This window comes from Acanthochromis polyacanthus, chromosome 8, assembly GCF_021347895.1.
Source record: "Acanthochromis polyacanthus isolate Apoly-LR-REF ecotype Palm Island chromosome 8, KAUST_Apoly_ChrSc, whole genome shotgun sequence".
Taxonomy (NCBI): Eukaryota; Metazoa; Chordata; class Actinopteri; family Pomacentridae; genus Acanthochromis; species Acanthochromis polyacanthus.
This window is the reverse complement of record NC_067120.1, coordinates 28,492,255-28,504,524: the sequence shown is the minus strand read 5'-3', so window position 1 is coordinate 28,504,524 and position 12,270 is coordinate 28,492,255. Positions and strand designations below refer to the sequence as shown.

The 12,270-nt window shown below is 40.6% G+C and overlaps 1 protein-coding gene across 3 annotated transcripts in view; it reads left to right on the top strand.

Annotated features, from left to right (window-relative positions):
• Window positions 1-2,763: 2,763 nt before the first annotated feature.
• LOC110966323 (kelch-like protein 25) overlaps window positions 2,764-12,270 on the top strand; it is a 32,340-nt gene continuing 22,833 nt past the window's right edge. Inside the window, exon 1 of one of the 3 annotated variants that reach the window (XM_051951974.1) lies at window positions 2,764-3,273. The gene's annotated coding sequence lies outside the window, so the exon portion shown is untranslated. The remainder of the gene's footprint in view (window positions 3,274-12,270) is intronic. The other 2 variants (XM_022215661.2, XM_022215660.2) reach the window with 2 other exon arrangements.

Genomic DNA, 12,270 nt, shown 5'->3' with positions numbered 1-12,270 from the left:
AATTAAAAATATTGGTGTACTGACATTTGTTGCATTGTGACTATGGGACCTGTATTTTTACTATAGTAAATCTAAACTGTCAGATTTTAATTTGCACACACATAAATACCCTAAATTTTTACTGAGAAGTACAGATAAAACTGTAGAGACAATGCCAGGATTTATGGGGCTCACATTGAAATTGAGTGGTTCTGGGGTTGGCCTCAACACAGTTCAGACCTCAGCCCCACTGAGAATCTTTGGGATGCGCTGGAGAAGACTTTGCGCAGCGGTACGACTCTTCATTACCAATATAAGATCTTGGTAGAAAATTAATGCAACTCTGGACAGAAATAAATGCTGTGACATTGCACAAGCTTCTTGAAATGATGCCACTGTAAATACAGTGGGTACGGAAAGTATTCAGACCCCTTGAAATTTTTCACTCTCTGTGTCATTGCAGCCATTTGCCAAAATCTTCTCATTAATGTACACTCAGCACCCCAGCTTGACAGAAAAAAACAGAAATGTAGAAATTTTTGCAAATTTATTAAAAAAGAAAAACTGAAATATTACATGGTCAGAAGTATTCAGACCCTTTGCAGCGACATTCATATTTAACTCACATGCTGTCCATTTCTTCTGATCCTCCTCGAGATGGTTCTGCTTCTTTATTGGAGTCCAGCTGTGTTTAATTAAACTGATTGGACTTGATTAGGAAAGGCACACACCTGTCTATATAAGACCTTACAGCTCACAGTGCATGTCATAGCAAATGAGAATCATGAGGTCGAAGGAACTGCCCAAGGAGCTCAGAGACAGAATTGTGGCAAAGCACAGATCTGGCCAAGGTTACAGAAGAATTTCTGCAGCACTCAAGGTTCCTAAGAGCACAGTGGCCTCCATAATCCTCAAATTGAAGAAGTTTGGGACGACCACAACTCTTCCTTGACCTGGCCGTCCAGCCAAACTGAGCAATGGTGGGAGAAGAGCCTTGGTGAGAAAGGTAAAGAAGAACCCAAAGATCACTGTGGCTGAGCTCCAGAGATGCAGTCGGGAGATAGGAGAAAGTTCCACAAAGTCAACTATCACTGCAGCCCTCCACCAGTTGGGGCTTTATGGCAGAGTGGTCCGACGGAAGCCTCTCCTCAGTGCAAGACACATGAAAGCCCGCTTAGAATTAACACCAAAAAGTTCAATCTTGGTCTCATCAGACCAGAGAATCTTATTTCTCATAGTCTGGGAGTCCTTCATGTGTTTTTTGGCAAACTCTATGCAGGCTTTCATGTGTCTTGCACTGAGGAGAGGCTTCCGTCGGGCCACTCTGCCATAAAGCCCCGACTGGTGGAGGGCTGCAGTGATAGTTGACTTTGTGGAACTTTCTCCTATCTCCCGACTGCATGTCTGGAGCTCAGCCACAGTGATCTTTGGGTTCTTCTTTACCTCTCTCACCATTGCTCAGTTTGGCTGGACGGCCAGGTCAAGGAAGAGTTGTGGTCGTCCCAAACTTCTTCCATTTGAGGATTATGGAGGCCACTGTGCTCTTACGAACCTTGAGTGTTGCAGAAATTCTTTTGTAACCTTGGCCAGATCTGTGCCTTGCCACAGTTCTGTCTCTGAGCTCCTTGGGCAGTTCCTTCGACCTCATGATTCTCATTTGCTATGACATGCACTGTGAGCTGTAAGGTCTTATATAGACAGGTGTGTGCCTTTCCTTATCAAGTCCAATCAGTTTAATTAAACACAGCTGGACTCCAATAAAGAAGCAGAACCATCTCGAGGAGGATCAGAAGAAATGGACAGCATGTGAGTTCAATATGAATGTCGCTGCAAAGGGTCTGAATACTTATGACCATGTGATATTTCAGTTTTTCTTTTTTAATAAATTTGCAAAAATTTCTACATTTCTGTTTTTTTCTGTCAAGCTGGGGTGTTGAGTGTACATTAATGTGAAATAAAATGAACTTTTTTGATTTTGGCAAATGGCTGCAATGACACAGAGAGTGAAAAATTTCAAGGGGTCTGAATACTTTCTGTACCCATTGTATATGTAGCCCTGCGATGGGCTGGTGACCTGTCCGGGGTGTCCCCTGCCTTCGCCCGAGTCAGCTGGGATAGGCTCCAGCACCTCCCTCGACCCTAATGAGGATAAAGCGGTGTATAGAGGATGGATGGATGGATGGATGAATTGCTTAAAACACAAGATGGGTGCTCTATCCATAGTTCTTTGTAGGACAAATATGTTCCTGTGTATATGTTTGTGTTGGTTTGTGAGTGTAATTGAAAGAGGAATGCTGATGGGATATGAAGCATTATCAGCAGTTGCATGCTGTTGGATGAATAGTGAAATAAGATGCTTTTTTCAGTTCTTACAATCGTAAATCTGACTCCTGAGGAGTCAGTGCCTCACCAGCCGTGAACCTTACCGCACGTCACTGGTTTGTACCATCTTGAAGCTGCAGAGGCATCTAAATACTCCATGCATATAAAATACTGTGCATTTGCTTTTCATACACCAGGGGGCAATGTGGATTGAGAGAAAGAAAAGAGAGGCTCAAGATGAAAAGGAACATAATTGCATTATGTCATCAATAAAAGGACAACTTTTTACATAAATAATAAACACCTAGCCTTTGCTTGTTACATCTAGAGTGTTTTTTCACAACCTTATTAATGTTGTTTATACATTTTTATTTTTCTGATTACTATTATGAAAATTCTTATTAATTACAGTTTCCATTTATTGCAGCTGGGTTACCACGTTGTCACTGTGAAAAAGCTGAAAGAAGACTGTCCGTACGCCTCTCTTAAGATTCAACGTGCTATTGTTTTGCTGCCGCCATGAATGCCAGCTCTGTGCTTTAGCTGATTGGTTAAAACAACAGTAAAAATACCGCCTTCTTTGATATAACCTATGTCATTGGTTTGAAGACTGGGATTTATTTTTTTTTGGCATAAGGTTAACCACGGGGATTGGTCTAAACAGCTGTCATTCTACAAAACCGCAAAACAAAAACAAAAATTCTTCTTCTATTATTTGATTGGTCGAAAAGTCTCCGGTCCACATCATGTTCACACCGGGGATTGGTCAGAAAGATGCCAGTCTTGATAAAGTCCAAAGCCATTGGTTCTTGGTGCTGTTGTACTTTTGGGGGCTTTCTTCTAAAACCAGTTAGACAGGCATTTGTGGTCAGACATACTTACGCTATTGTCACAGAAATGTGATGTTTTCATCCACGGAGTTGGGAGTTTACATTCTGTGGATTTAACTTTGCTTCAAGCAGTATTTTAAAAGTGAGTCGAAACATCTTTTCTCTGTATTTCTTATGGAGTCAGATGCAGATGTATCGTGTATCGCAGTTACTGTCACAGGAATGAAATGAGTGCAGTATTTTATCACTTAATACCACTTCTTCACACACAGTGTACTAGCTTCTGTAAGCGCTGTGATTCTGTACAGGGAGCCCATGTGCTGTGGAGACTCGTGCCTCTGTCCTACAAGTAAATGGAAGTGGTTCCGATTGGCTATCCATGCTGAAGTTTATGATTAGCAGGGCTAGCTAAACCTGTAAGCGGTTACAGCAAAAATTGAACACGGACACATCCACGGAAATACACCCTGTCGAGTCTTATTTAGCTTTCCTTCTCCGCCTACGTATTCACAGGTAGTCCCAGACCGAAGCCGGTAATGGGGATCAATGGCCGAAATTAAATGGAGGCAAGTTCTGTACTTGTTAGCTTGAAAGCTAACTACTGGCAGCTACCTGATTTCCAGTGGCCCGCGAATTGCTTACATTTTGGACAAAAACGTCAAAAGAAAGCCTATTTGTTTTGATACCAAGGCTCTCCAGTGTAAGCTGTACTCATCAGTGGGTTTCAAACACTTCATTCATGCTTAAAGATCGTAGGTCTCCTTGTGACTGACCTGGGTTCTTCCTGGACGATATAAATGTTCATGTAACACTATATTCTGATTGTGTTGCCGTCTTGGCCATTTGTCTACCATTGGATATACATGCATACAAACGATTCACTCAGAAACCCTGGCTCTGTTACCTGTGGATGCAGTCTGAAGCTCCTGACTGAGCTGTTGAAAGTCACTGTTAAAAACCTGTCTCAACTTCTGAGGTTAATTTTATTGAAAATGTAAATGAGACAAAAATCACCTTATGCATGATTCCATTTGCAATGTTCTGTATACTCAGTTTAGGTCTATACCTAATTGTTTCTGAAATTCAGAGTTCTGATAAAGAATCTCATTATTTGACATGGCAGTTATCGGATTAGGTGCTACTGTTCCCAGTGTGACCATAATGTGGCCTTCTTTGCACATTTACATATAAAAAAATGGGAGGGGGGCTGCAGTCAGCCATCAAGTCTATGTCCTTTCAGATCAATTTAGTTTTATTTATACAATTCCAGTTTACATTATTAGTAATCTCCGGGTACTTTACATGGTAAGGTAAACGCTTTATATTGCAGAGAGAAAATCAACATTTCCAACAATTCCACATTATGAGCATTCAGATTGCCGAGGTCACAGTTCCACTGATTAGTTATCAATGCGCTTAACAGTCAGATCAGTAAGTACACCAGTGGACTGTTTTGTGACAGTCAGGCCTGTGTGGCTAAACCACACCTCACATCAGCTACTCCAGTACGAACCCACAAGGGCTGAGACATTGAATCGATAGGCCTACTGGTGTCCATCTCAAAAAACCAGCTTTGCTTCTCAACAGAAATTAGCACAGTTTTTGTCTGCAAATATTAGTAATGCAAACAGTTCTTTAACTGCATGAAAAACTATTAAGATAATAGGTACTGTTCGTCTCTGTATTCAAAGCCTTTTAATTGCAGTTGTGTTTTGAATTTGATTGGATTTTCAAAATATATTATAAGTTAGACCTTAACATTTTTTCTGCCTCCTTGAAGTTGATAACGTGTCTCAGCTGACAGCAGCACTGGTTCAATTTCTGTCACTGTTCCTCTTTCATCTTTTTCTATAAATTATTTGCAGTTTCTTTAGTTTCTCCATGTTTCTGTCTCCACTGTTGCATCCTGAGTTTCACCTCTCCTCTGCCTCCTCGCAGCTTCTTTAATTATCTAGGAATATAAAAAGTTTTGGTTTTAAAAACCTGACCATGGATGTGAATAGCGTGAGTTACAGTGGGTGTGAATGTCTTAGGACTTCAGATTATGAATTGTGGAGTCACCTTTAAGCTAACTAAACTACAAAGCAGCAACAAAACTGTAAACCCATTTAAGGGCTCAGAAGTAACTACTTTGTTGTTGCTTTCTCCTGTTAAGATGTCATGTGTCTTTCCACTGCTCTCCGATTCAAACTCTGGCCCATGAAAGCTGCTCCTGCAGTGTTAACTGTGCTGTTAGCTTCAGCACAAATACAAGCACAGGTGGGTTTATGATTAGCCTGTGTTGAACGCTGCAGTGGTGCTGTCATGGGCAGTGACGTTGCAAAAACAAAATGATCAATCCTAAAATTTGTAGAAGAAGCAATTGTTTTAGAGCATTAGCGGGTGGTTAAAAATTTGTGTCCACAGTTGTTGCTACAGCCCTGATGTCAGTGTCGAGGTGTTTATTTGAGAGAGTACAACAAACTGAATTCTTTTGGCTGTGCTCGATAAGCAGCCTCATGTTTATTAGTCAGTTCATACAGTCGGATACTTTCGGTTGTTTGTAAAGCCGGTGTGTGCTGGAAAACTAGAAAATGAAAAATGAGTTGGTTAACGGAGGAGCAAAAGTCTGTGGATGAGGAGAATACCAGTTGTGTGGTAAAGAAAAGCTCCTTCATGACCGCATAGCCAGTCAGGAAAGGTTTCCTTTAAGAGAAGAGACGTCAGGTCTGGGGTCTTATACTATGAAGAATGATTCGAAATTAGTGAGGTGTTGCTTTCTATGTAATTGAGAACAGAAAATAACTAGAGCGCGACTGATTTATTGGCCTGCAAATTAAGTCAGGTTTTCTTACTTAAGTTGATAGTGAGTGCAAATTTCAATAAAACCCTTGAACAAAGTGAAGACACAGAGACCTACTAAAGCAGCTTCTTTGCTTTTTGACTTTGGTAGTAGCTCCAAATTTGATAAAAACATGGCCAGATTTACTTAACTGCAGTTGTCTGTAACCTCTGTACAGTATTTGGTAAATTTGTCAGGCGGGGTCAGGGTTCTAAAATCAGGCAGAGCAGCAGCTTGGAACTGACCTATATTTACATGTAGTCTAAATGGGATGTGTTTTTGTCACTATTTAATCATACAGTTGTCTGACAACAGAAGCAGAAAAATATAAATATAAACAGCCATCAGACCATTTTTACTCCATAAATCAGTACTGGTTGGGCCCTAGAACTGACATTGTTTTGTTTTCTCCTGTTCTAGGTCCTGTCTTTCATGTTTCACTTTTAAGCAAAAAATTAAATGGATGACTTTATCTTTGACATTATTTTTAATATGTGATATTCATTGTTTTACAAAAGAAAACTGATTCTAGTCAAGGGTGACCCTACTTGTCCTACTTTGCTTCTCTGTGATTAGAGAGAGACGGAGAGAGAGACGTGGTGTTGCAGAAGCTCTGTCCAGACGTGGAACATTGCTGGGTTCATCGGTCCATTAAAGTGGCGGCTTTCTGTCATTCAATCCCTTTCACACATACGGATGAGTGACCAGGGTACGCATTCAGACATTTAGGTGACTCCTTTAGCTGCCGTCCGATTTATGGAGCAGAGTGCATGTCTGAAAGAGTTAAGAGAGATACAGACTCTGAAAGACAGATGTTTTGCTGGATTTGAAAAAGCAAAAATGCACAAACAAAAAAAAAGATGGTGAAATAACATGCAAAATGTTGCAGTAATAAGTAGGAAACCCTTGCTCCGGTACTATTAGCAGAACTGATAATGCTGGTGCTTACTGATCCTCCGGTCTTCAGTAATTTAGTCCAGAAGCCTGTTCAATACCAGGTTTTGGAACCTATCTGTAGGGAGAGCTGAGTTGGAGGCAGAGATGAGGCAGCAGGTGGAGGTTGAGGCTGGGGATTGAGTGGTGGTGCAGAACCTGCCGTAGTGTCTGGTGAGTTGGCAGGAGAATGGCTGAGTGGAGTGAGCTTGTCAGGCCATAACTGGCAGCGCTTTCCAGAGACACGTGCTTGTGGCCTTACACATTGCCACTTATATATGCATCATAAGCCAGGACGGTAAAGCGATAGCAATGCGAACATTTCATCAGTTGCAAAAGAGAATATTTAGATAGAATATTTCATTTAAATACACTGAATACCAACAACCATGAAAGGGCTAGCCCGATTAGCAGTTTCTAGGCTCCGGATATCCGGCACCTATTAATGATGAATATCTGGTCCGGTCCGAGTAGGGGGAAGACATGCAGGAATTGAACCATGACCGCTGTGTCAGGGACCAGTTCCTGTACATGGTTCACCCGCTTTACTGATTGAGCTATGCAGTTGCTCTTGGTTTTGCCTTTTATTGTTGTTTTGAAACAGCAACAAAGATCGCAGAATGTGTATGTCGCTACGTGAGGAGCCAAGCATGCGCAGAATGACCGGAATTGACTGTATACATGAATCGAACGTACACAGGAATTAGTTGATTCGGAATTAACATCAGAATAAACCAGGTAGTTCATTCGGAATCAAGTTTATTCTGAATGAACTTTTAAATTTAGAATTAAGTGTTTACAAGGAGATTTTAAAGCGGAATTGACTTTATTTCCTAATGAAAGAGGAATAACAGGTCCCATGTAAACCCAGTGATTGGGGTACGTGTGAGGACCTCTGTGGGGTCCCCATTTGGTGGTGCCTGGTTCAGCACAGCGACTCAAAACCTTAACCTCATTGTGGTGTGGTGGCTTCACCCTCCCTACACCTCCAAGTTTACTGGTTTTCTTTACTTAATGTGTAGCACAGTGAAATGATCCTTTCATCCATATTTATTTGTATTTATGCATGTAAATGTTTCTTATTGTGCGTGTTTTAAATTTATCCCATGTCCCTTTTAATAAATAGACTGTACTGTTTAAATTCAAATGAAACCTTTCTTTCGTTTTGGTGTTTATTTAAACAGGTTGCTTAAAAATTATCAAAAAAAGGTGTCAGCTAAAGTGAAAAAGCTTATTATGATATATTGCCTTGTCCTATGCTATTAACCAGTCTGCATCATTTCTATATCTTCAGCAGTGAATGACAACAACAATGTCAACATTGCTTAACTCGTCTGGCTACACATGTGGGTTTGTGGCCAAATGTTGACTAAGCTTACAGTTTAGTGGACTCAGTACTTCCAGAATGGACTGTTGTGTGTCATTTATGAGCACGTTAAATGGATTGTAAGGTGGACTCTGTTGTTGTTTTTTTAATTACAGAATAAAAAAAAACAAACTCCTACAGGCTTATCTTAATCAAATTCTGATTCCTTTATTGACTTTGCATGATACAACAAAATTGTAGCACTAGTAAAATGGATCTTATATAAAATACAAATATTGCTTTATTTAGAATCTGATTTAAAATAAGCTTGTATGAGTTTATCTCTTTTTAAATTCTGGAATTGATTCACTGGATAATTATTAATCTATAAAATCACCCATGTTTCCTTCTTGGTCTGTTTTTTCAGGATGGCGGGGCACACAGCTGTTGGTTTTAAGTCTTCTGCAGAGTTGTAGCACCAGGGTCTTGCACAGATCCATTAGAACTGCAGCTATTAGGTGCATTATACGTCAGTCACCACTGTCAGGGACGTGGTCACCAAAACATTCGTTACTGCTTATGTCATTCTACTTGGTATGCTTTGCCTCCCGCTGGTTAGAGCAAGTCCTTGTTTATAGAGAAAATGCAGAAGCTTTTACTGCAGTGCCTCTGGTATCATAGTCTCACCTTTTCATATTTTTCATTATGATAATTACTTGTATGCATCTGTGGAAAGTTCCCTAGAAATAGGACTCTTACCAGTGAAACACAGACACACACACACACACACACACACACACACACACACACACACACACACACACACACACACACACACACAGTGGCCCAGGGCAACAAGTTCAGCAGTGCAGCTATGCTAGATGGGAGTGAACAAGCTCAGGCCTACTGACTGCTCGTCTCTTTACAAGGACTCGCTCTATTCAGCAGCTCTGTTGATATTCCGCTGGTGAGCTGTGCTACTGCGACATAGGACTGTGTTTGTGTACGTATGTACTTGACGGGCATTTTCAGATTTTTGTCTTCAGTTAGGTCCTGGTGGCAGAACGGCAAGGCAAGTTAATTAGTGCTTTCCACAAGGATATGTAGTAGCCTGTCAGTGGGACCCAGGAGAAAAGTCTTGACCCTAAAGGCCCAAATTTGGTGGTCTGACTCTTTCTAATGCCTCTACTCCATCCTATGCACAGATCTCAAGTATTGCACATGTTGAATTTGCTTACTCTTTGGAAACATGCAGTAAATTATTGTAAAGGATGATTAGACTCCATGGGCATTTTAGCAATGCACAGTCTGTAAATGGCTGTTGGTATTTAGAACCGTGCATTTTCCTGACTGCTCAGAGGTAATAAAATCAACAATTACTAGATTGTCTTATTCATTTGTCAACATCTTCACTGTCTCTAGCTTCTTTTTGGGTGGAATTTATCCTTTCTCTTGGTTTCTGTATTGATATACCGCACACATTGGCAGCAAAGCTGAAATGGTTTGACAAAGAGCATTTCTGTTGTTACCATAAGTACAAATAGCTTCCAGGGGCCTGAACTACAAAGCAGGGTTGGTGGGTGAGCGAGGTATGTTGAGCTTAAAGCCAGAGTTTTTATTGGCATGAAGGTGTCTCTCTTTTACTTTGCTAGATTACCATGGTAACATAGACTTGACCTTACAAAGGTTGACTTACAATCACACACTCAAGCACAAATATTCATACTGACAGCTGTGTCCTGAGCATGCTATGTGTATTTGCATATGAATGCACTTGTTTCTGCACATCCTGTGTTGTTCATTCACAGCACAGTCTAAGCACAGGCACAAATAGTTGTCAGGTTTGCATTATGATATATTACACACACACACACTAAACATTCTCTGACGGATGTGCTGTGACTCTGCTCTAAAACTGCCTGTCAGCAGTGTGAATGGATGCACTCACATCCAAACAAGAGCAGTATTAAGGATGCTGAAACAGCATTCTTTCTAATCTATAGTGAGTTGTAAAGGTCTGTGTCCGCTCATTTTCTCCCGATGTCTAACAGCATGTCACTGTAATAATACAATCTGTATGTCATTTATTAGTCTGCAATTAGATTGGTGACAGGTCAAATCAAGAACTTTATTGCCCTATGTACACGCAGTTTACATAGTTTTGTGTTCAGAGCGAGAAGAACTGGGGAGAATGGGAGGGGCAAAGGGGTCTATGTGCAGAGGTACCAGTTCTATACATATAGATAGATGAGTTCCAGGTGGTTCCTATAGGGCATTAGAGTCTTTTTGATGGTTGGTCTTATCACCGAAAAATAAAACGGTATCATTTGCTCCTGTTAATCAGTCCTTCCAGGATTTCGCGGGTGTTTTCCAAGATTGTTGCGGCCGAAAATGCCTGAATTCGCGGCAGCTTTTCCATAAAATTGTAAGTTGCAATGTTCGAAGCTTATTTGTTGTGATGAAATTGCGGGAGACAGTGACAGTTGCAAAAAAGTTGCTTTTTTTTTCAGCTTTTAGAACATGTTTCTACATTGTAATTGGCAATATTTATTCCAAAATTAATTATTTAATGCTCCACCCCATTCATACAAAAGCTAGCATACCGTGGTGGGAAATTAGCAGCAGCCAGATACTGGTTTAACATGAAGTGGTTGGTAGATTTAAGGCACAAAATGAACATTTACTATTGAATGAGTCACATTTGGAGACATGTCAGTGGCCTGAAAAGTTAATTTCACTTCTTGACACGTGTTCACATACAGAAAGTGCAGTACTCCGCCAAGACTGTTCATTACCTGACCTTGAGGTGAGCACAGGCATGTATAGGGCTGACCTGAATAGTGGTTTCTCCGAGGGGGGGGGTTGTCGGATACCAAAATTAATATTCGGATACCGCCGTAGCGAACAAATATTCGGATATTTGCATCCAGCCCTATGTATTATACATGTGTACATACCAAATCGTGGGACGTAAATATGTAGCGGGTGGCGGGCGTCTGTTCATTATCAATAATCAGCTGCATTGATCAGTAAAATAAATACATTTCCCACATTTAACAGTTTTCTACCAGCATTCCTGCCCTGCATCATTTGCAGTCGCAGCGCTTTTTGAACTTTGGATTGACTGCGATCACCATGACAAAAACCTTTTTTTTTTTCTGCAAATCAGTACGTCTGTTTTGTGTAGATTGTGAGGCGTATTTTGGATCACTGTTCTGTTGGCATCAGAAATGGGGATCACGTCAGATTGTGGATTCAGAGAAAACACAAAGATACACATGAGGGAAACTTGGACGCATATAAGGCAGTTAAGATGTACTCGTTGAAACAATATAACTCTTACCCCAAAGCCACTTCTGGATTGTCTTAGGTTGTTAGTCAGCTCCTTCACCAAGACCCTTCTTGTCTGGTTACTCAGTTAAGCTGCATGGTCAGCTCTTTGAAGAATCCTCGTGGTTTCAAACATACGACGGCCTCTGTCTTTACATACAGTGTGAAAAATGGGACCTTATATACACAGCTGTGTGCCTTTTTTTTAGTATAATATATCCAGTTTATTCACTTTGTGACAATGAACTCCTGTCAAGTTTATCTCATGGATAATAGAAACTAAACAAAATGACCTGACCACAGTGGGAAGTACTACAGCAAAATGTCTGAATCTTTGAATACTTATAATTGAGGCATTTTAGGTTCAATAAACTGGGAAGACCCAATAGCCAAATGCTTAGGGCACTTCCTACATTGGTGCAAATGCGGTGTCAGTCCCTGGTTTGATTTCCGGCCAGTCAGACATCTACTCTTTCTCACATTTCGTGTCTCTTTCCACTGCACTACCTAAATAAAAGCAAATCTATCTTCATTGTTGTTAGGAGTTAATGAGATTTTGAAATGTACAACTCAATAAATTGTACAAAAAGTGGAGGGGTCTGAATAATAGTAATAATAATAGCAGCCTTGAAAAAATGTTTTGGTATCATGAGTAAAACAAAGTTATCTACAAGGCCCTTTGCTGCATAACATCCAGTCTTTCTCTTCCGTTCTGTGTATTAGGCGCACTAGCATGTTTGTGTAACACA